Raw genomic sequence first — 24,737 nt, 5'->3', positions numbered from 1 at the left:
TCATCGCGACCAGAGGCCTCACATCCTTTGAAAACTCGAGAGGTCTGCAGAGATCAATGCTTCCAAAGGAGACGATGCCTGACTCCTCTTGAAAATGGATAGGAGTCCCAGGATCCCTGTGGCACGTGGAAAGGGACCCTGGGTCTCCCGACTCACGTGGAGTCGCGTCCCAATTGCCATGCCAAGACTCGAGGAGAATCACGAGGTGTCCCGCGCACCTAGGCAGGAGTCCTGACATCGCTAAACAAACACGTGTCTGGAAGGGCCCTCCCCGTCGTAACTTGAGAATATACCCCAGGTTCCGGCCGCAACTTGAGAAAAACCGTGAGACATCCCCCTTGCCGCGAGATGAGGCCCGATTCCCCTGCCCTGCGTGCAGAGCAATTCCGTATTCCACATCAAAAATGAAAGGATACTTGATTTCCTTGATGGCACTCCAGAGAAAACCCAAGATCACTGTCTCAAGTCTAGAGGGATCCTGAGGTCAGTGGAGCAACACGAAAGGGCTCCGTGGACCCCAATCAACTCGAGATGAGAGCTTAGTCCCTGGCTTCGACTCAAGAGGAATACCAACTTTCCACAAGCACCTCAAGAGGAGGCTTCTCTCAGCTACAGGTATGTGAGAGGGACCCTGAGTTTGTGGCCTCAAGTGGAATGGGCACCGAGATGCTCTGACACGAAGTAAGGTCGGATATCCCTGCAGTGAATTGAATGCAGGCTCGCCTTGCATCTCCCAAGACGAATGGTTGTCTGAATCCCCTGTGGAGACCACAGATAAAGACCTAGTTCTCCGCCTCATCGAGACCAGAGGCCTCACATCCTTTGCAAAATCGAGAGGTCCGCGGAGATCAATGCTTCCAAAGGAGAAGATGGCTGACTCTTCTTGAAAATGGATAGGAGTCCCAGGATCCCTGTGCCACGTGGAAAGGGACCCTGGGTCTCCCGCCTCACGTGGAGACGCGTCCCAATTGCCATGCCAAGACTCGAGGAGAATCCCGAGGTGTCCCTCGCACCTAGGCAGGAGTCCTGACGTCGCTGAACAAACACGTGTCTGGAAGGGCCCTCCCCGTCGTAACTCGAGAATATACCCCAGGTTCCGGCCGCAACTTGAGAAAAACCGTGAGACATCCCCCTTGCCGCGAGATGAGGCCCGATTCCCCTGCCCTGCGTGCAGAGCAATTCCGTGTTCTACATCAAACTTGAAAGGAGCCTTGATTTCCTTGATGGCACTCCAGAGAAAACCCAAGATCACTGTCTCAAGTCTAGAGGGATCCTGAGGTCACTGTAGCAACACGAAAGGGCTCCGTGGACCCCAATCAACTCGAGATGAGAGCTTAGTCCCTGGCTTCGACTCAATAGGAATACCAACTTTCCACAAGCACCTCAAGAGGAGGCTTCTCTCAGCTACAGGTATGTGAGAAGAACCCTGAGTTTGTGGCCTCAAGTGGAATGGACACCGAGATGCTCTGACTCGAAGTAAGGCCGGATATCCCTGCAGTGAATTGAATGCAGGCTCGTCTTGCATCTCCCAAGACGAAGGGATGTCTGAATCCCCTGTGGAGACCACAGAGAAAGACCTAGTCCTCCGCCTCATCGTTATCGGAGGCCTCACATCCTTTTAAAACTCGAGAGGTCTGCAGAGATCAATGCTTCCAAAGGAGACGATTCCTGACTCCTCTTGAAAATGGATAGGAGTTCCAGGATCACTGTGGCACGTGGAAAGGGACCCTGGGTCTCCCGCCTCAAGTGGAGACGCGTCCCAATTGCCATGCCAAAACTCGAGGAGAATCCCGAGGTGTTCCTCGCACCTAGGCAGGAGTCCTGACGTCGCTGAACAAACACGTGTCTGGAAGGGCCCTCCCCGTCGTAACTCGAGAATATACCCCAGGTTCCGGCCGCAACTTGAGAAAAACCGTGAGACATCCCCCTTGCCGCGAGATGAGGCCCGATTCCCCTGCCCTGCGTGCAGAGCAATTCCGTATTCCACATCAAAAATGAAAGGATACTTGATATCCTTGATGGCACTCCAGAGAAAACCCAAGATCACTGTCTAGAGTCTAGAGGGATCCTGAGGTCAGTGGAGCAACACGAAAGGGCTCCGTGGACCCCAATCAACTCGAGATGAGAGCTTAGTCCCTGGCTTCCAATCAAGAGGAATACCAACTTTCCACAAGCACCTCAAGAGGAGGCTTCTCACAGCTACAGGTATGTGAGAGGGACGCTGAGTTTGTGGCCTCAAGTGGAATGGACACCGAGAGGCTCTGACTCGAAGTAAGGCCGGATATCCCTACAGTGAATTGATTGCAGGCTCGTCTTGCATCTCCCAAGACGAAGGGATGTCTGAATCCCCTGTGGAGACCACAGAGAAAGACCTAGTTCTCCGCCTCATCGCGACCAGAGGCCTCACATCCTTTGAGAACTCGAGAGGTCCGCGGAGATCAATGCTTCCAAAGGAGACGATGCCTGACTCCTCTTGCAAATGGATAGGAGTCCCAGGATCCCTGTGGCACGTGGAAAGGGACCCTGGGTCTCCCGCCTCACGTGGAGACCCATCCCAATTGCCTTGCCAAGACTCGAGGAGAATCCCGAGGTGTCCCGCGCACCTAGGCAGGAGTCCTGACGTCGCTGAACAAACACGTGTCTGGAAGGGCCCTCCCCGTCGTAACTCGAGAATATACCCCAGGTTCCGGCTGCAACTCGAAAAAAACCATGAGACTTCCCCCTCGCCGCGAGATGAGGCCCGATTCCCCTGCACTGCGTACAAAGCAATTCCGCGTTCCACATCAAACGTGAAAGGAGACTTGATTTCCTTGATGGCACTCCAGAGAAAACCCAAGATCACTGTCTCTAGTCTAGAGAGATCCTGAGGTCACTGGAGCAGCACGAAAGGGTTCCGTGGACCCCAAATCAACTCGAGATGAGAACTTATTCCTTGGCTTCGACTCAAGAGGAATACCAACTTTCCACAAGCACCTCAAGAGGAGGCTACTCTCAGCTAAAGGTATGTGAGAGGGAAGCTAATTTTGTGGCCTCAAGTGGAATGGACACCGAGATGCTCTGACTCGAAGTAAGGCCGGATATCCCTGCAGTGAATTGCATGCAGGCTCGTCTTGCATATATCAAGACGAAGGGTTGTCTGAATCCCCTGTGGAGACCACAGAGAAAGACCTAGTCCTCCGCCTTAACGCGACCGGAGGCCTCACATACTTTGAGAACTCGAGAGGTCCGCGGAGATCAATGCTTCCAAAGGGGACGATGCCTGACTCCTCTTGCAAATGGATAGGAGTCCCAGGATCCCTGTGGCACGTGGAAAGGGACGCTGGGTCTCCCGCCTCACGTGGAGACGCTTCCCAGTTGCCATGCCAAGACTCGAGGAGATTCCCGAGGTGTCCCTCGCACCTAGGCAGGAGTCCTGACGTCGCTGAACAAACACGGGTCTGGAAGGGCGCTCCCCGTCGTAACTCGAGAATATACCCCAGTTTCCGGCCGCAACTCGAGAAAAACCATGAGACTTCCCCCTCGCGTGAGATGAGGCCCGACTCCCCTTCACTGGGTGCAGAGCAATTCCGTGTTCCACATCAAACTTGAAAGGAGCCTTGATTTCCTTGATGGCACTCCAGAGAAAACCCAAGATCACTGTCTCAAGTCTAGAGGGATCCTGAGGTCACTGGAGCAACACGAAAGGGCTCCGAGGACCCCAAATCAACTCGTGATGAGAGCTTAGTTCCTGGCTTCGACTCAAGAGGAATACCAACTTTCCACAAGCACCTCAAGAGGAGGCTTCTCTCAGCTACAGGTATGTGAGACGGACCCTGAGCTTGTGGCCTCAAGTGGAATGGACACCGAGATGCTATGACTCGAAGTAAGGCCAGATATCCCTACAGTGAATTGAATGCAGGCTCGTCTTGCATCTCCCAAGACGAAGGGATGTCTGAATCCCCTGTGGAGACCACAGAGAAAGACCTAGTCCTCAGCCTCAACGCGACCGGAGGCCTCACATCCTTTGAAAACTCGAGAGGTCCGCGGAGATCAATGCTTCCAAAGGAGACGATGCCTGACTCCTCTTGAAAATGGATAGTAGTCCCCGGATCCCTGTGGCACGAGGAAAGGGACCCTGGGTCTCCCACCTCATGTGGAGACGCGTCCCAATTTCCATGCCAAGACTTTAGGAGAATCCAAAGGTGTCCCTCGCAATTATCACGTGTCTGGAAGGGCCCTCCCCGTCGTAACTCGAGAATATACCAAGGTTCCGGCCGCAACTCGAGAAAAACCATGAGACTTCCCCCTCACCGCGAGATGAGGCCCGATTCCCCTGCCCTGCGAGCGGAGCAATTCCGTGTTCGACATCAAAAGTGAAAGGAGCCTTGATTTCCTTGATGGCACTCCAGAGAAAACCCAAGATCACTGTCTCAAGTCTAGAGGAATTCTGAGGTCACTGGAGCAACACGAAAGGGCTCCGTGGACCCCAAATCAACTCGAGATGAGAGCTTAGTCCCTGGCTTCGACTCAAGAGGAATACCAACTTTCCACAAGCACCTCAAGAGGAGGCTTATCTCAGCTACAGGTATGTGAGAGGGACCCTGAGTTTGTGGCCTCAAATGGAATGGACACCGAGATGCTCTGACTCGAAGTAAGGCCGGATATCCCTGCAGTGAATTGAATGCAGGCTCGTCTTGCATCTCCCAAGACGAAAGGTTGTCTGAATCCCCTGTGGAGACCACAGAGAAAGACCTAGTTCTCCGCCTCATCGAGACCAGAGGCCTCACATCCTTTGAAAACTAGAGAGGTCCGCGGAGATCAATGCTTCCAAAGGAGAAGATGCCTGACTCTTCTTGAAAATGGATAGGAGTCCCAGGATCCCTGTGGCACGTGGAAAGGGACCCTGGGTCTCCCGCCTCACGTGGAGACGCATCCCAATTGCCATGCCAAGACTCGAGGAGAATACCGAGGTGTCCCTCGCACCTAGGCAGGAGTCCTGACGTCGCTGAACAAACACGTGTCTGGAAGCGCCCTCCCCGTCATAACTCGAGAATATACCCCAGGTTCGGGCCGCAACTTGAGAAAAACCGTGAGACATCCCCCTTGCCGCGAGATGAGGCCCGATTCCCCTGCCCTGCGTGCAGAGCAATTCCGTGTTCCACATCAAACTTGAAAGGAGCCTTGATTTCCTTGATGGCCCTCCAGAGAAAACCCAAGATCACTGTCTCAAGTCTAGAGGGATCCTGAGGTCAATGTAGCAACACGAAAGGCCTCCGTGGAACCCAAATCAACTCGAGATGAGAGCTTAGTCAATGGCTTCGACTCAAGAGGAATACCAACTTTCCACAAGCACCTCAAGAGGAGGCTTCTCTCAGCTACAGGTATGTGAGAAGAACCCTGAGTTTGTGGCCTCAAGTGTAATGGACACCGAGATGCTCTAACTCGAAGTAAGGCCGGATATCCCTGCAGTGAATTGAATGCAGGCTCGTCTTGCATCTCCCAAGATGAAGGGATGTCTGAATCCCCTGTGGAGACCACAGAGAAAGACCTAGTCCTCCGCCTCATCGTGATCGGAGGCCTCACATCCTTTGAAAACTCGAGAGGTCTGCAGAGATCAATGCTTCCAAAGGAGACGATGCCTGACTCCTCTTGAAAATGGATAGGAGTCCCAGGATCCCTGTGGCACGTGGAAAGGGACCCTGGGTCTCCCGACTCACGTGGAGTCGCGTCCCAATTGCCATGCCAAGACTCGAGGAGAATCACGAGGTGTCCCTCGCACCTAGGCAGGAGTCCTGACATCGCTGAACAAACACGTGTCTGGAAGGGCCCTCCCCGTCGTAACTTGAGAATATACCCCAGGTTCCGGCCGCAACTTGAGAAAAACCGTGAGACATCCCCCTTGCCGCGAGATGAGGCCCGATTCCCCTGCCCTGCGTGCAGAGCAATTCCGTATTCCACATCAAAAATGAAAGGATACTTGATTTCCTTGATGGCACTCCAGAGAAAACCCAAGATCACTGTCTCAAGTCTAGAGGGATCCTGAGGTCAGTGGAGCAACACGAAAGGGCTCCGTGGACCCCAATCAACTCGAGATGAGAGCTTAGTCCCTGGCTTCGACTCAAGAGGAATACCAACTTTCCACAAGCACCTCAAGAGGAGGCTTCTCTCAGCTACAGGTATGTGAGAGGGACCCTGAGTTTGTGGCCTCAAGTGGAATGGGCACCGAGATGCTCTGACACGAAGTAAGGCCGGATATCCCTGCAGTGAATTGAATGCAGGCTCGCCTTGCATCTCCCAAGACGAATGGTTGTCTGAATCCCCTGTGGAGACCACAGATAAAGACCTAGTTCTCCGCCTCATCGAGACCAGAGGCCTCACATCCTTTGCAAAATCGAGAGGTCCGCGGAGATCAATGCTTCCAAAGGAGAAGATGGCTGACTCTTCTTGAAAATGGATAGGAGTCCCAGGATCCCTGTGGCACGTGGAAAGGGACCCTGGGTCTCCCGCCTCACGTGGAGACGCGTCCCAATTGCCATGCCAAGACTCGAGGAGAATCCCGAGGTGTCCCTCGCACCTAGGCAGGAGTCCTGACGTCGCTGAACAAACACGTGTCTGGAAGGGCCCTCCCCGTCGTAACTCGAGAATATACCCCAGGTTCCGGCCGCAACTTGAGAAAAACCGTGAGACATCCCCCTTGCCGCGAGATGAGGCCCGATTCCCCTTCCCTGCGTGCAGAGCAATTCCGTGTTCTACATCAAACTTGAAAGGAGCCTTGATTTCCTTGATGGCACTCCAGAGAAAACCCAAGATCACTGTCTCAAGTCTAGAGGGATCCTGAGGTCACTGTAGCAACACGAAAGGGCTCCGTGGACCCCAATCAACTCGAGATGAGAGCTTAGTCCCTGGCTTCGACTCAATAGGAATACCAACTTTCCACAAGCACCTCAAGAGGAGGCTTCTCTCAGCTACAGGTATATTTGAGGGACAGTGACATTGTGGCCTCAAGTGGAATGGACACTGAGATGCTCTGACTCGAAGTAAGGCCGGATATCCCTGCAGTGAATTAATGCAGGCTTTTCTTGCATCTCACAAGACGAAGAGATGTCTGAATCCCCGGTGGAGACGACAGAGTAAGACCTAGTCGTCCGCCTCGTCGCGACCGGAGGCCTCACATCCTTTGAAAACTCGAGAGGTCTGCGGAGATCAATGCTTCCAAAGGAGACGATGCCTGACTCCTCTAGAAAATGGATAGGAGTCCCAGGATCCCTGTGGCACGTGGAAAGGGACCCTGGGTCTCCCGCCTCACGTGGAGACTCGTCCCAATTGCCATGCCAAGATTCGAGGAGATTCCCGAGGTGTCCCTCGCACCTAGGCAGAAGTCCTGACGTCGCTGAACAATCACGTGTCTGGAAGGGCCCTCCCCGTCGTAACTCGAGAATATATCCCAGGTTCCGGCCGCAACTTGAGAAAAACCATGAGACATCCCCCTAGCCGCGAGATGAGGCCCGATTCCACTGCACTGCGTGCAGAGCAATTCCGTGTTCCACATCAAACTTGAAAGGAGCCTTGATTTCCTTGATGGCACTCCAGAGAAAACCCAAGATCACTGTCTCAAGTCTAGAGGGATCCTGAGGTCACTGGAGTAACACGAAAGGGCTCTGTGGACCCCAAATCAACTCGAGATGAGAGCTTAGTCCCTGGCTTCGACTCAAGAGGAATACCAACTTTCCACAAGCACCTCAAGAGGAGGCTTCTCTAAGCTACAGGTATGTGAGAGGGACCCTGAGTTTGTGGCCTCAAGTGGAATGGACACCGAGATGCTCTGACTCGAAGTAAGGCCGGATATCCCTGCCGTGAATTGAATGCAGGCTCGTCTTGCATTTCCCAAGACGAAGGGATGTCTGAATCCCCTGGGGAGCCCACAGAGAAAGACCGAGTTTCCGCCTCATCGAGACCGGAGGCCTCACAACCTTTGAAAACTCGAAAGATCCGCGGAGATCAATGCTTCCAAAGGAGACGATGCCTGACTCCTCTTGAAAATGGATAGGAGTCCCAGGAACCCTGTGGCACGTGGAAAGGGACCCTGGGTCTCCCACCTCACGTGGAGACGCGTCCTAATTGCCATGCCAAGACTCGAAGAGATTCCCGAGGTGTCCTTCGCACCTAGGCAGGAGTCCTGACGTCGCTGAACAAACACGTGTCTGGAAGGGCCCTCCCCATCGTAACTCGAGAATATACCCCAGGTTCCGGCCGAAACTCGAGAAAAACCATGAGATTTCCCCCTCGCCGCGAGATGAGGCCCGATTCCCCTGGTCTGGCTGCAGAGCAATTCCGTGTTCCACATCAAACGTGAAAGGAGCCTTGATTTCCTTGATGGAACTCCATAGAAATCCCAAGATCACTGTTTCAAGTCTAGAGGGATCCTGAGGTCCCTGGAGTAACACGAAAGGGCTCCGTGGACCCCAAATCAACTCGAGATGAGAGCTTAGTCCCTGGCTTCGACTCAAGAGGAATACCAAATTTCCACAAGCACCTCAAGAGGAGACTTTTCTCAGCTACAGGTATGTGAGAGGGAACCTTAGTTTGTCGCCTCAAGTGGAATGGACACCGAGATGCTCTGACTCGAAGTAAGGACAGATATCCCTGCAGTGGTTTGAATGCAGGCTCGTCTTGCATCTCCCAAGACGAAGGGATGTCTGAATCCCCTGTGGAGACCACAGAGAAAGACCTAGTTTCCGCCTCATCGCGACCGGAGGCCTCACATCCTTTGAAAACTCGAGAGCTCCGCGCAGAACAATACTTCCAAAGGAGACGATGCCTGACTCATCTTGAAAATGGATAGGAGTCCCAGGATCCCTGTGGCACGTGGAAAGGGACCCTGGGTCTCCCGCCTCACGTGGAGACGCGTCCCAATTGCCATTCCAAGACTCGAGGAGAATCCCGAGGTGTCCCTCGCACCTAGGCAGGAGTCCTGACGTCGCTGAACAATCACGTGTCTGGAAGGGCCCTCCCGGTCGTAACTCGAGAATATAAATCAGGTTCCGGGAGCAACTCGAGAAAAAATATGAGGCTTCCCCCTAGCCGCGAGATGAGGCCCGATTCCCCTGCACTGCGTGCAGAGCAATTCCGTGTTCCACATCAAACGTGAAAGGAGCCTTGATTTTCTTGATGGCACTCCAGAGAAACACAAAGTCACTGTCTCAAGTCTAGAGGGATCCTGAGGTCACTGTAGCAGCACGAACGGGCTCCGTGGACCCCAAATCAACTCGAGATGAGAGCTTAGTCCCTGGCTTCGACTCAAGAGGAATACCAACTTTCCACAAGCACCTCAAGAGGAAGTTTCTCTCAGCTACAGGTATGTGAGAGGGACCCTGAGTTTGTGGCCTCAAGTGGAATAGACACCGAGATGCTCTGACTAGAAGTAAGGCCGGATATCCCTGCAGTGAATTGAATGCAGGCTCGTCTTGCATCTCCCAAGACGAAGGGTTGTCTGAATCCCCTGTGGAGACCACAGAGAAAGACCTAGTTCTCCGCCACATCGCGACCGGAGGCCTCACATCCTTTGAAATTCGAGAGGTCCGCGGAGATCAATGCTTCCAAAGGAGACGATGCCTGACTCCTCTTGAAAATGGATAGGAGTCCCAGGATCACTGTGGCACGTGGAAAGGGACCCTGGGTCTCCCGCCTCACGTGGAGACGCGTCCCAATTGCCATGCCAAGACTCGAGGAGAATCCCGAGGTGTCCCTCGCACCTAGGCAGGAGTCCTGACGTCGCTGAACAAACACGTGTCTGGAAGGGCCCTCACCGTCGTAACACGAGAATATACCCCAGGTTCCGGCTGCAACTCGAGAAAAACCATGAGACTTCCCCCTCGCCGCGAGATGAGGCCCGATTCCCCTGGTCTGGCTGCAGAGCAATTCCGTGTTCCACATCAAACGTGAAAGGAGCCTTGATTTCCTTGATGGAACTCCATAGAAATCCCAAGATTACTGTATCAAGTCTAGAGGGATACTGAGGTCACTGGAGCAACATGAAAGTGCTCCGTCGACCCCAAATCAACTCGAGATGAGAGCTTAGTCCCTGGCTTCGACTCAAGAGGAATACCAAGTTTCCACAAGCACCTCAAGAGGAGGCTTCTCTCAGCTACAGGTATGTGAGAGGGACACTGAGTTTGTGGCCTAAAGTGGAATGGACACCGAGATGCTCTGACTCGAAGTAAGGACAGATATCCCTACAGTGAATTGAATGCAGGCTCTTCTTGCATCTCCCAAGACGAAGGGATGTCTGAATCCCCTGAGGAGACCACAGAGAAAGACCTAGTTCTCCGCCTCATCGCGACCGGAGGCCTCACATCCTTTGAAAACTCGACAGGTCCGCGGAGATCAATGCTTCCAAAGGAGACGATGCCTGACTCCTCTTGAAAATGGATAGGAGTCCCAGGATCCCTGTGGCACGTGGAAAGGGACCCTGGGTCTCCCGCCTCACGTGGAGACGCGTCCCAATTGCCATGCCAAGACTCGAGGAGAATCCCGAGGTGTCCCTCGCACCTAGGCAGGAGTCCTGACGTCGCTGAACAATCACGTGTCTGGAAGGGCCCTCCCGGTCGTAACTCGAGAATATAAATCAGGTTCCGGGAGCAACTCGAGAAAAAATATGAGGCTTCCCCCTAGCCGCGAGATGAGGCCCGATTCCCCTGCACTGCGTGCAGAGCAATTCCGTGTTCCACATCAAACGTGAAAGGAGCCTTGATTTCCTTGATGGCACTCCAGAGAAACACAAAGTCACTGTCTCAAGTCTAGAGGGATCCTGAGGTCACTGTAGCAGCACGAACGGGCTCCGTGGACCCCAAATCAACTCGAGATGAGAGCTTAGTCCCTGGCTTCGACTCAAGAGGAATACCAACTTTCCACAAGCACCTCAAGAGGAAGCTTCTCTCAGCTACAGGTATGTGAGAGGGACCCTGAGTTTGTGGCCTCAAGTGGAATAGACACCGAGATGCTCTGACTCGAAGTAAGGCCGGATATCCCTGCAGTGAATTGAATGCAGGCTCGTCTTGCATCTCCCAAGACGAAGGGTTGTCTGAATCCCCTGTGGAGACCACAGAGAAAGACCTAGTTCTCCGCCTCATCGCGACCGGAGGCCTCACATCCTTTGAAACTCGAGAGGTCCGCGGAGATCAATGCTTCCAAAGGAGACGATGCCTGACTCCTCTTGAAAATGGATAGGAGTCCCAGGATCCCTGTGGCACGTCGAAAGGGACCCTGGGTCTCGAGCCTCACGTGGAGACGCGTCCCAATTGCCATGCCAAAACTCGAGGAGAATCCCGAGGTGTCCCGCGCACCTAGGCAGGAGTCCTGACGTCGCTGAACTAACACGTGTCTGGAAGAGCCCTCCCCGTCGTAACTCGAGAATATACCCCAGGTTATGGCCGCAACTCTAGAAAAACAATGAGACTTCCCCCTCGCCGCGAGATGAGGCCCGATTCCCCTGCACTGCGTGCAGAGCAATTCCGTGTTCCACATCAAACGTGAAAGGAGCCTTGATTTCCTTGATGGCACTCCAGAGAAAACCCAAGATCACTGTTTCAAGTCTAGAGGGATCCTGAGGTCACTGGAGCAACACGAAAGGGCTCCGTGGACCCCAATTAACTCCAGATGAGAGCTTAGTCCCTGGCGTCGACTCAAGAGGAATACCAACTTTCCACAAGCACCTCAAGAGGAGGCTTCTCTCAGCTACAAGTATGTTAGAGGACCCTGAGTTTGTGGCCTCAAGTGGAATGGACACCGAGATGCTCTGACTCAAAGTAAGGCCGGATATCCCTGCAGTGAATTGAATGCAGGCTCGTCTTGCATCTCCCAACACGAAGGGATGTCTGAATCCCCTGTGGAGACCACAGAGAAAGACCTAGTTCTCGCCACATCGGGACCGGAGGCCTCACATTCTTTGAAAACTCGAGAGGTCCGTGGAGATCAATGCTTCCAAAGGAGACGATGCCTGACTCCTCTTGAAAATGGATAGGAGTCCCAGGATCCCTGTGGCACTTGGAAAGGGACCCTGGGTTTCCCGCCTCACGTGGAGACGCGTCCCAATTGCCATGCCAAGACTCGAGGAGAATCCCGAGGTGTCCCTCGCACCTAGGCAGGAGTGCTGACGTCGTTGAACAAACACGTGTCTGGAAGGGCCCTCCCCGTCGTAACTCGAGAATATACCCCAGGTTCCGGCTGCAACTCGAGAAAAACCATGAGACTTCCCCCTCGCCCTGAGATGAAGCCCTATTCCCCTGCACTGCGTGCCGAGCAATTCCGTGTTCCACATCAAACGTGAAAGGAGCCTTGATTTCCTTGATGACACTCCAGAGAATACCCAAGATCACTGTCTCAAGTCTAGAGGGATCCTGAGGTCACTGTAGCAACACGAAAGGGTTCTTGGACCCCAAATCAACTGGAGATGAAAGCTTAGTCCCTGGCTTCGAATCAAGAGGAATAACAACTTTCCACAAGCACCTCAAGAGGAGGCTTGTCTCAGCTACAGGTATATGAGAGGGACCCTGAATTTGTGGCCTCAAGTGGAATGGACACCGAGATGCTCTGACTTGAAGTAAGGCCGGATATCCCTGCAGTGAATTGAATGCAGGCTCGTCTTGCATCTCCCAAGACGAAGAGATGTCTGAATCCCCTGTAGAGACCACAAGAAAGACCTAGTTCTCCGCCTCATTGCGTCGGAGGCCACACATCCTTTGAAAACTCGAGAGGTCTGCAGAGATCAATGCTTCCAAAGGAGACGATACCTGACTCCTCTTGAAAATGGATAGGAGTCCCAGGATCACTGTGGCACGTGGAAAGGGACCCTGGGTCTCACGCCTCACGTGGAGACGCGTCCCAATTGCCATGCCAAGACTCGAGGAGAATCTCGAGGTGTCCCTCGCACCTAGGCCGGAGTCCTGACGTCGCTGAACAAACACGTGTCTGGAAGGGCCCTCCCCGTCGTAACTCGAGAGTATACCCCAGGTTCCGGCCTCAACTCGAGAAAAACCATGAGACTTCCCCCTCGGCTCGAGATGAGGCCCGATTCCCCTGCACTGCGTGCAGAGCAATTCCGTGTTCCACATCAAACGTGAAGGAGCCTTGATTTCCTTGATGGCACTCGAGAGAAAACCCAAGATCACTGTCTCAAGTCTAGAGGGATCCTGAGGTCACTAGAGCAACATGAAAGGGCTCCGTGTAACCCAAATCAACTCGAGATGAGAGCTTAGTCCCTGGCTTCGAATCAAGAGGAATACCAACTTTCCACAAGCACCTCAAGAGGAGGATTCTCTCAGCTACAGGTATGTGAGAGGACCCTGAGTTTGTGGCCTCAAGTGGAATGGACACCGAGATGCTCTGACTCGAAGTAAGGCCAGATATCCATGCAGTGAATTGAATGCAGGCTCGTCTTGCATCTCCCAAGACGAAGGGATGTCTGAATTTCCTGTGGAGACCACAGAGAAAGACCTAGTTTCCACCTCATCGCGACCGGAAGCCTCACATCCTTTGAAAACTCGAGAGCTCCGCCCAGAAAAATGCTTCCAAAGGAGACGATGCCTGACTTCTCTTGAAAATGGATAGGAGTCCCAGGATCCCTGTGGCACGTGGAAAGGGACCCTGGGTCTCCCGCCTCACGTGGAGACGCGTCCCAATTGCCATGCCAAGACTCGAGGAGTATCCAGAGGTGTCCCTCGCACCTAGGCAGGAGTCCTGACGTCGCTGAACAAACACGTGTCTGGAAGGGCCCTCCCCGTCGTAACTCGAGAATATAAATCAGGTTCCGGCCGCAACTCGAGAAAAAATATGAGACTTCCCCCTCGCCGCGAGATGAGGCCCGATTCCCCAGCACTGCGTGCAGAGCAATTCCGTGTTCCACATCAAACGTGAAAGGAGCCTTGATTTCCTTGATGGCACTCCAGAGAAAACCCAAAGTCACTGTCTCAAGTCTAGAGGGATCCTGAGGTCACTGTAGCAGCACGAAAGGGCTCGGTGGACCCCAAATCAACTCGAGATGAGAGCTTAGTCCATGGCTTCGACTCAAGAGGAATACCAACTTTCCACAAGCACCTCAAGAGGAAGCTTTTCTCAGATACAGGTATGTGAGAGGGACCCTGAGTTTGTGGCCTCAAGTGGAATGGACACCAAGATGCTCTGACTTGAAGTAAGGCCGGATATCCCTGCAGTGAATTGAATGCAGGCTCGTCTTGCATCTCCCAAGACGAAGGGATGTCTGAATCCCCTGTGGAGACCACAGAGAAAGACCTAGTCCTCGACCTCGACGCGACCGGAGGCCTCACATCCTTTGAAAACGCGAGAAGTCTTCGGAGATCACTGCTTCCAAAGGAGACGATGCCTGACTCCTCTTGAAAATGGATAGGAGTCCCAGGATCCCTGTTGCACGTGGAAAGGGAACCTGGGTCTCCCGCCTCACGTGGAGACGCGTCCCAATTGCCATGCCAAGACTCGAGGAGAATCCCGAGGTGTCCCTCGCACCTAGGCAGGAGTCCTGACGTCGCTGAACAAAAAAGTGTCTGGAAGGGCCCTCCCCGTCGTAACTCGAGAATATACCCCAGGTTCCGGCCGCTACTCGAGAAAAACCATGAGACTTCCCCCTCGCCGCGAGATGAGGCCCGATTCCCCTGCACTGTGTGCAGGGCAATTCCGTGTTCCACATCAAACGTGAACGGAGCCTTGATTTCCTTGATGGCACTCCAGAGAAAACCAAGATCACTGTCTCAAGTCTAGAGGGATCCTGAGGGCACTGGAGCAACAGGAAAGGGCTTCGTGTACCCCAAATCAACTCGAGATGATAACTAATTCCCTGGCTTCGACTCAAGAGGAACACCAACTTTCCACAAGCACCTCTAGAGGAGGCTTCTCTCAGCTACAGGTATGTGAAAGGGACCCTGAGTTTGTGGCCTCAAGTGGAATGGACACCGAGATGCTCTGACTCGAAGTAACGCCGGATATCCCTGCAGTGAATTGAATGCAGGCTCGTTCTGCATCTCCCAAGAGGAAGGGATGTCTGAATCCCCTGTCGAGACCACAGAGAAAGACCTAGTTCTCCGCCTCATCGTGACCGGAGGCCTCACATCCTTTGAAAACTCGAGAGGTCCGCGGAGATCAATGATTCCAAAGGAGACGATGCCTGACTCCTCATGAAAATGGATAGGAGTCCCAGGATCCGTGTGGCACGTGGAAAGGGACACTGGGTCTCCCGCCTCACGTGGAGACGCGTCCCAATTGCCATGCCAGGAGTGAAGGAGAATCCCGAGGTGTCCCTCGCACCTAGGCAGTAGTCTTGACGTCGCTGAACAAACATGTGTCTGGAAGGGCCCTCCTGGTCGTAACTCGAGAATATACCCAAGGTTCCGGCCGCAACTCGAGAAAAACCATGAGATTTCCCCCTCGCCGCGAGTTGAGGCCCGATTCCCCTGCACTGCATGCAGAGCAATTCCGTGTTCCACATCAAACGTGAAAGGAGCCTTGATTTCCTTGATGGGACTCCAGAGAAAACCCAAGATCACTGTCTCAAGTCTAGAGGGATACTGAGGTCACTGGAGCAACACAAAAGGGCTGCGTGGACCCCAAATCAACTCGAGATGAGAGCTTAGTCCATGGCTTCGACTCAAGAGGAATAACAACTTTCCACAAGCACCTCAAGAGGAGGCTTCTCTCAGCTACAGGTATGTGAGAGGGACCCTGAGTTTGTGGCCTCAAGTGCAATGGACACCGAGATGCTCTGACTCGAAGTAAGGCGGGATATCCCTGCAGTGAATTGAATGCAGGCTCGTCTTGCATCTCCCAAGATGAAGGGATGTCTGAATCCCCTGTGGAGACCACAGAGAAAGACCTAGTCCTCCGCATCATCGCGACCGGAGGCCTCACATCCTTTGAAAACTCGAGAGGTCCGCGGAGATCAATGCTTCCAAAGGAGACGATGCCTGACTCCTCTTGAAAATGGATAGGAGTCCCAGGATCCCGGTGGCACGTGGAAAGGGACCCTGGGTCTCCCGCCTCACGTGGAGACGCGTCCCAATTGCCATGCCAAGACTCGAGGAGAATCCCGAGGTGTCCCTCGCACCTAGGCAGGAGTCCTGACGTCGCTGAAAAAACACGTGTCTGGAAGGGCCCTCCCCGTCGTAACTCGAGAATATACCCCAGGTTCCGGCCGCAACTCGAGAAAAACCATGAGACTTCCCCCTCGCCGCGAGATGAGGCCCGATTCCCCTGCACTGCCTGCAGAGCAATTCCGTGTTCCACATCAAACGTGAAAGGAGCCTTGATTTCCTTGATGGCACTCCAGAGAAAACCCAAGATCACTGTCTCAAGTCTAGAGGGATCCTGAGGTCACTGGAGCAACACGAAAGGGCTCTGTGGACCCCAAATCAACTCGAGATGAGAGCTTAGTCCCTGGCTTCGACTCAAGAGGAATACCAACTTTTCACAAGCACCTCAATAGGAGGATTCTCTCAGCTACATGTATGTGAGAGGAACCCTGAGTTTGTGGCCTCAAGTGCAATGGACACCGAGATGCTCTGACTCGAAGTAAGGCGGGATATCCCTGCAGTGAATTGAATGCAGGCTCGTCTTGCATCTCCCAAGATGAAGGGATGTCTGAATCCCCTGTGGAGACCACAGAGAAAGACCTAGTCATCCGCCTCATCGCGACCGGAGGCCTCACATCCTTTGAAAACTCGAGAGGTCCGCGGAGATCAATGCTTCCAAAGGAGACGATGCCTGACTCCTCTTGAAAATGGATAGGAGTCCCAGGATCCCGGTGGCACATGGAAAGGGACCCTGGGTCTCCCACCTCACGTGGAGACGCGTCCCCATTGCCATGCCAAGACTCGAGGAGAATCCCGAGGTGTCCCTCGCACCTAGGCAGGAGTCCTGACGTCGCTGAACAAACACGTGTCTGGAAGGGCCCTCCCCGTCGTAACTCGAGAATATACCCCAGGTTCCGGCCGCCACTCGAGAAAAACCATGAGACTTCCCCCTCGCCGCGAGATGAGGACGATTCCCCTGCAATGCATGAAGAGCAATTCTGTGTTCCACATTAAACGTGAACGGAGCCTTGATTTCCTTGATGGCACTCCAGAGAAAACCCAAGATCACTGTCTCAAGTCTAGAGGGATCCTGAGGTCACTGGAGCAACAGGAAAGGGCTTCGTGTACCCCAAATCAACTCGAGATGATAACTAATTCCCTGGCTTCGACTCAAGAGGAACACCAACTTTCCACAAGCACCTCTAGAGGAGGCTTCTCTCAGCTACAGGTATGTGAAAGGGACCCTGAGTTTGTGGCCTCAAGTGGAATGGACACCGAGATGCTCTGACTCGAAGTAAGGCCAGATATCCATGCAGTGAATTGAATGCAGGCTCGTCTTGCATCTCCCAAGACGAAGGGATGTCTGAATCCCCTGTGGAGACCACAGAGAAAGACCTAGTTCTCCGCCTCATCGCGACCGGAGGCCTCACATCTTTGAAAACTCGAGAGGTCCGCGGAGATCAATGCTTCCAAAGGAGACGATGCCTGACTCCTCTTGAAAATGGATAGGAGTCCCAGGATCCCTGTGGCAGGTGGAAAGGGACCCTGGGTCTCCCTCCTCATGTGGAGACGCGTCCAAATTGCCATGCCAAAACTCGAGGAGAATCCCGAGGTGTCCCTCGCACCTAGACAGGAGTCCTCATGTCGCTGAACAAACCCGTGTCTGGAAGGGCCCTCCCCGTCGTAACTCGAGAATATACCCCAGGTTCCGGCTGCAACTCGAGAAAAACCATGAGACTTCCCCCTCGCCGCGAGATGAGGCCCGATTCCCCTGCACTGCGTGCAGAGCAATTCCGTGTTCCACATCAAACGTGAACGGAGCCTTGATTTCCTTGATGGCACTCCAGAGAAAACCCAAGATCACTGTCTCAAGTCTAGAGGGATCCTGAGGTCACTGGAGCAACACGAAAGGCTCCGTGGACCCCAAATCAAATCGTGATGAGAGCTTAGTCCCTGGCTTCGACTCAAGAGGAATACCAACTTTCCACAAGCACCTCAAGAGGAGGCTTCTCTCAGCTACAGGTATGTGAGAGGGACCCTGAGTTTGTGGCCTCAAGTGGAATGGACACCGATATGCTCTGACTCGAAGTAAGGCCAGATATCCCTGCAGTGAATTGAATGCAGGCTCGTCTTGCATCTCCCAAGAGGAAGGGATCTCTGAATCCCCTGTGGAGACCACGAGAAAGACCTAGTTCTCCGCCTCATTGCGACCGGAGGCCTCACATCCTTTGAAAACTCGAGAAGTCCGCGGAGATCAATGCTTCCAAAGGAGACGTTGCTGACTCTCTTGAAATTGGATAAGAGTCCCAGGATCCCTGAGGCACGTGGAAAGGGACCCGTGGTCTCCTGCCTCACGTGGAGACGGGTCCCAATTGCCATGCCAGGAGTGAAGGAGAATCCCGAGGTGTCCCTCGCACCTAGGCAAGAGTCCTGACGTCGCTGAACAAACACATGTCTGGAAGGGCCCTCCCCGTCGTAACTCGAGAATATACCCCAGGTTCCGGCCGCAACTCGAGAAAAATCATGAGACTTCCCCCTCGCCACGAGATGAGGCCCGATTCCCCTGCCCTGCGTGCAGAGCAATTCCGTATTCCACATCAAAAGTGAAAGGAGCCTTGATTTCCTTGATGGCACTCCAGAGAAAACCGAAGATCTCTGTCTCAAGTCTAGAGGGATCCTGAGTTCACTGTAGCAACAGGAAAGGGCTCCGTGGACCCCAAATCAACTCGAGATGAGAGCTTAGTCCCTGGCTTCGACTCAAGAGGAATACCACCTTTCCACAAGCACCTCAAGAGGAGGCTTCTCTCAGCTACAGGTATGAGAGAGAGACCCTGAGTTTATGGCCTCAAGTGGAATGGACACCGAGATGCGCTGACTCAAAGTAACGCCGGATATCCCTGCAGTGAATTGAATGCAGGCTCGTCCTGCATCTCCCAAGTGGAAGGGATGTCTGAATCCCCTGTGGAGACCACAGAGAAAGACCTAGTTCTCCGCCTCATCGCGACTGGAGGCCTCACATCCTTTGAAAACTAGAGAGGTCCGCGGAGATCAATGATTCCAAATGAGACGATGCCTGACTCCTCTTGAAAATGGATAGGAGTCCCAGGATCCCTGTGGCACGTGGAAAGGGACACTGGGTCTCCCGCCTCACGTGGAGACGCGTCCCAATTGCCATGCCAAGACTCGAGGAGAATCCCGAGGTGTCCCTCGCACCTAGGCAGTAGTCTTGACGTCGCTGAACAAACATGTGTCTGGAAGGGCCCTCCTGGTCGTAACTCGAGAATATACCCAATGTTCCGGCCGCAACTCGAGAAAAACCATGAGATTTCCCCCTCGCCGCGAGTTGAGGCCCGATTCCCCTGCACTGCATGCAGAGCAATTCCGTGTTCCACATCAAACGTGAAAGGAGCCTTGATTTCCTTGATGGGACTCCAGAGAAAACCCAAGATCACTGTCTCAAGTCTAGAGGGATACTGAGGTCACTGGAGCAACACAAAAGGGCTGCGTGGACCCCAAATCAACTCGAGATGAGAGCTTAGTCCATGGCTTCGACTCAAGAGGAATAACAACTTTCCACAAGCACCTCAAGAGGAGGCTTCTCTCAGCTACAGGTATGTGAGAGGGACCCTGAGTTTGTGGCCTCAAGTGCAATGGACACCGAGATGCTCTGACTCGAAGTAAGGCGGGATATCCCTGCAGTGAATTGAATGCAGGCTCGTCTTGCATCTCCCAAGATGAAGGGATGTCTGAATCCCCTGTGGAGACCACAGAGAAAGACCTAGTCCTCCGCATCATCGCGACCGGAGGCCTCACATCCTTTGAAAACTCGAGAGGTCCGCGGAGATCAATGCTTCCAAAGGAGACGATGCCTGACTCCTCTTGAAAATGGATAGGAGTCCCAGGATCCCGGTGGCACGTGGAAAGGGACCCTGGGTCTCCCGCCTCACGTGGAGACGCGTCCCAATTGCCATGCCAAGACTCGAGGAGAATCCCGAGGTGTCCCTCGCACCTAGGCAGGAGTCCTGACGTCGCTGAACAAACACGTGTCTGGAAGGGCCCTCCCCGTCGTAACTCGAGAATATACCCCAGGTTCCGGCCGCAACTCGAGAAAAACCATGAGACTTCCCCCTCGCCGCGAGATGAGGCCCGATTCCCCTGCACTGCCTGCAGAGCAATTCCGTGTTCCACATCAAACGTGAAAGGAGCCTTGATTTCCTTGATGGCACTCCAGAGAAAACCCAAGATCACTGTCCCAAGTCTAGAGGGATCCTGAGGTCACTGGAGCAACACGAAAGGGCTCTGTGGACCCCAAATCAACTCGAGATGAGAGCTTAGTCCCTGGCTTCGACTCAAGAGGAATACCAACTTTCCACAAGCACCTCAATAGGAGGATTCTCTCAGCTACATGTATGTGAGAGGAACCCTGAGTTTGTGGCCTCAAGTGCAATGGACACCGAGATGCTCTGACTCGAAGTAAGGCGGGATATCCCTGCAGTGAATTGAATGCAGGCTCGTCTTGCATCTCCCAAGATGAAGGGATGTCTGAATCCCCTGTGGAGACCACAGATAAAGACCTAGTCGTCCGCCTCATCGCGACCTGGAGGCCTCACATCATTTGAAAACTCGAGAGGTCCGCGGAGATCAATGCTTCCAAAGGAGACGATGCCTGACTCCTCTTGAAAATGGATAGGAGTCCCAGGATCCCGGTGGCACGTGGAAAGGGACCCTGGGTCTCCCGCCTCACGTGGAGACGCGTCCCCATTGCCATGCCAAGACTCGAGGAGAATCCCGAGGTGTCCCTCGCACCTAGGCAGGATTCCTGACGTCGCTGAACAAACACGTGTCTGGAAGGGCCCTCCCCGTCGTAACTCGAGAATATACCCCAGGTTCCGGCCGCCACTCGAGAAAAACCATGAGACTTCCCCCTCGCCGCGAGATGAGAACGATTCCCCTGCAATGCATGAAGAGCAATTCTGTGTTCCACATTAAACGTGAACGGAGCCTTGATTTCCTTGATGGCACTCCAGAGAAAACCCAAGATCACTGTCTCAAGTCTAGAGGGATCCTGAGGTCACTGGAGCAACAGGAAAGGGCTTCGTGTACCCCAAATCAACTCGAGATGATAACTAATTCCCTGGCTTCGACTCAAGAGGAACACCAACTTTCCACAAGCACCTCTAGAGGAGGCTTCTCTCAGCTACAGGTATGTGAAAGGGACCCTGAGTTTGTGGCCTCAAGTGGAATGGACACCGAGATGCTCTGACTCGAAGTAACGCCGGATATCCCTGCAGTGAATTGAATGCAGGCTCGTCCTGCATCTCCCAAGAGGAAGGGATGTCTGAATCCCCTGTGGAGACCACAGAGAAAGACCTAGTTCTCCGCCTCATCGCGACCGGAGGCCTCACATCCTTTGAAAACTCGAGAGGTCCGCGGAGATCAATGATTCCAAAGGAGACGATGCCTGACTCCTCGTGAAAATGGATAGGAGTCCCAGGATCCGTGTGGCACGTGGAAAGGGACACTGGGTCTCCCGCCTCACGTGGAGACGCGTCCCAATTGCCATGCCAAGACTCGAGGAGAATCCCGAGGTGTCCCTCGCACCTAGGCAGTAGTCTTGACGTCGCTGAACAAACATGTGTCTGGAAGGGCCCTCCTGGTCGTAACTCGAGAATATACCCAATGTTCCGGCCGCAACTCGAGAAAAACCATGAGATTTCCCCCTCGCAGCGAGTTGAGGCCCGATTCCCCTGCACTGCATGCAGAGCAATTCCGTGTTCCACATCAAACGTGAAAGGAGCCTTGATTTCCTTGATGGGACTCCAGAGAAAACCCAAGATCACTGTCTCAAGTCTAGAGGGATACTGAGGTCACTGGAGCAACACAAAAGGGCTGCGTGGACCCCAAATCAACTCGAGATGAGAGCTTAGCCCATGGCTTCGACTCAAGAGGAATAACAACTTTCCACAAGCACCTCAAGAGGAGGCTTCTCTCAGCTACAGGTATGTGAGAGGGACCCTGAGTTTGTGGCCTCAAGTGCAATGGACACCGAGATGCTCTGACTCAAAGTAAGGCGCGATATCCCTGCAGTGAATTGAATGCAGGCTCGTCTTGCATTTCCCAAGATGAAGGGATGTCTGAATCCCCTGTGTAGACCACAGAGAAAGACCTAGTCCTCCGCCTCATCGCGACCGGAGGCCTCACATCCTTTGAAAAATCGAGAGGTCTGCAGAGATCAATGCTTCCAAAGGAGACGATGCCTGACTCCTCTTGAAAATGGATAGGAGTCCAAGGATCCCTGTGGCACGTGGAAAGGGACCCTGGGTCTCCCGACTCACTTGGAGATGCGTCCCAATTGCCATACCAAGACTCGAGGAGAATCCCGAGGTGTCCCTCGCACCTAGGCAGGAGTCCTGACGTTGCTGAACAAACACGTGTCTGGAAGGGCCCTCCCCGACATAACTTGAGAATATACCCCAGGTTCCGGCCGCAACTCGAGAAAAACCATGAGACTTCCCCCTCGCCGCGAGATGAGGCCCGATTCCCCTGCACTGCGTGCAGAGCAATTCCGTGTTCCACATCAAACGTGAAAGGAGCCTTGATTTCCTTGATGGGACTCCAGAGAAAACCCAAGATCACTGTCTCAAGTCTAGAGGGATCCTGAGGTCACTGGAGTAACACGAAAGGGCTCCGTGGACCCCAAATCAACTCGAGATGAGAGCTTAGTCCCTGGCTTCGACTCAAGAGGAATACCAACTTTCCACAAGCACCTCAAGGGGAGGCTACTCTCAGCTAATGGTATGTGAGAGGGACCCTGAGTTTGTGGCCTCAAGTGGAATGGACACCGAGATGCTCTGACTCGAAGTAAGGCCAGATATCCCTGCAGTGAATTGAATGCAGGCTCGTCTTGCATCTCCCAAGACGTAGGGATGTCTGAATCCCCTGTGCAGAACACAGAGAAAGACCTAGTTCTCTGCCTCATCGCGACCGGAGGCCTCACATCCTTTGAAAACTCGAAAGGTCCGCGGAGATCAATGCTTCCAAAGGAGACGATGACTGAGTCCTCTTGAAAATGGATAGGAGTCCCAGGATCCCTGTGGCACGTGGAAAGGGACCCTGGGTCTCCCGCCTCACGTGGAGACGCGTCCCAATTGCCATGCCAAGACTCGAGGAGAATCCCGAGGTGTCCCTCGCACCTAGGCAGGAGTCCTGACGTCGCTGAACAAACACGTGTCTGGAAGGGCCCTCCCCGTCGTAACTCGAGAATATACCCCAGGTTCCGGCCGCAACTCGAGAAAAACCATGAGACTTCCCCCTCGCCGTTAGATGAGGCCCGATTCCCCTGCACTGCCTGCAGAGCAATTCCGTGTTCCACATCAAACGTGAAAGGAGCCTTGATTTCCTTGATGGCACTCCAGAGAAAACCCAAGATCACTGTCTCAAGTCTAGAGGGATCCTGAGGTCACTGGAACAACACGAAAGGGCTCTGTGGACCCCAAATCAACTCGAGATGAGAGCTTAGTCCCTGGCTTCGACTCAAGAGGAATACCAACTTTCCACAAGCACCTCAAGAGGAGGATTCTCTCAGCTACATGTATGTGAGAGGAACCCTGAGTTTGTGGCCTCAAGTGGAATGGACACCGAGATGCTCTGACTCGAAGTAAGGCCGGATATCCCTGCAGTGAATTGAATGCAGGCTCGTCTTGCATCTCCCAAGATGAAGGGATGTCTGAATCCCCTGTGGAGACCACAGAGAAAGACCTAGTCGTCCGCCTCATCGCGACCGGAGGCTTCACATCCTTTGAAAACTCGAGAGGTCCGCGGAGATCAATGCTTCCAAAGGAGACGATGCCTGACTCCTCTTGAAAATGGATAGGAGTCCCAGGATCCCTGTGGAACGTGGAACGGGACCCTGAGTCTCCCGCCTCACGTGGAGACGCGTCCCCATTGCCATGCCAAGACTCGAGGAGAATCCCGAGGTGTCCCTCGCACCTAGGCAGGATTCCTGACGTCGCTGAACAAACACGTGTCTGGAAGGCCCCTCCCCGTCGTAACTCGAGAATATACCCCAGGTTCCGGCCGCCACTCGAGAAAAACCATGAGACTTCCCCCTCGCCGCGAGATGAGGACGATTCCCCTGCAATGCATGAAGAGCAATTCCGTGTTCCACATTAAACGTGAACGGAGCCTTGATTTCCTTGATGGCACTCCAGAGAAAACCCAAGATCACTGTCTCAAGTCTAGAGGGATCCTGAGGTCACTGGAGCAACAGGAAAGGGCTTTGTGTACCCCAAATCAACTCGAGATGATAACTAATTCCCTGGCTTCGACTCAAGAGGAATACCAACTTTCCACAAGCACCTCAAGAGGAGGCTACTCTCAGCTAAAGGTGTGTGAGAGGGACCCAGAGTTTGTGGCCTCAAGTGGAATGGACACCGAGATGCTCTGACTCGAAGTAAGGCCAGATATCCCTGCAGTGAATTGAATGCAGGCTCGTCTTGCATCTCCCAAGAGGAAGGGATGTCTGAATCCCCTGTGGAGACCACGAGAAAGACCTAGTTCTCCGCCTCATTGCGACCGGAGGCCTCACATCCTTTGAAAACTCGAGAAGTCCGCGGAGATCAATGCTTCCAAAGGAGACGTTGCTGACTCTCTTGAAATTGGATAGGAGTTCCAGGATCCCTGTGG

This window comes from Dama dama, chromosome 13 (genome assembly GCF_033118175.1).
Source record: "Dama dama isolate Ldn47 chromosome 13, ASM3311817v1, whole genome shotgun sequence".
NCBI lineage: Eukaryota > Metazoa > Chordata > Mammalia > Artiodactyla > Cervidae > Dama > Dama dama.
This window is presented reverse-complemented; position numbering follows the sequence as displayed.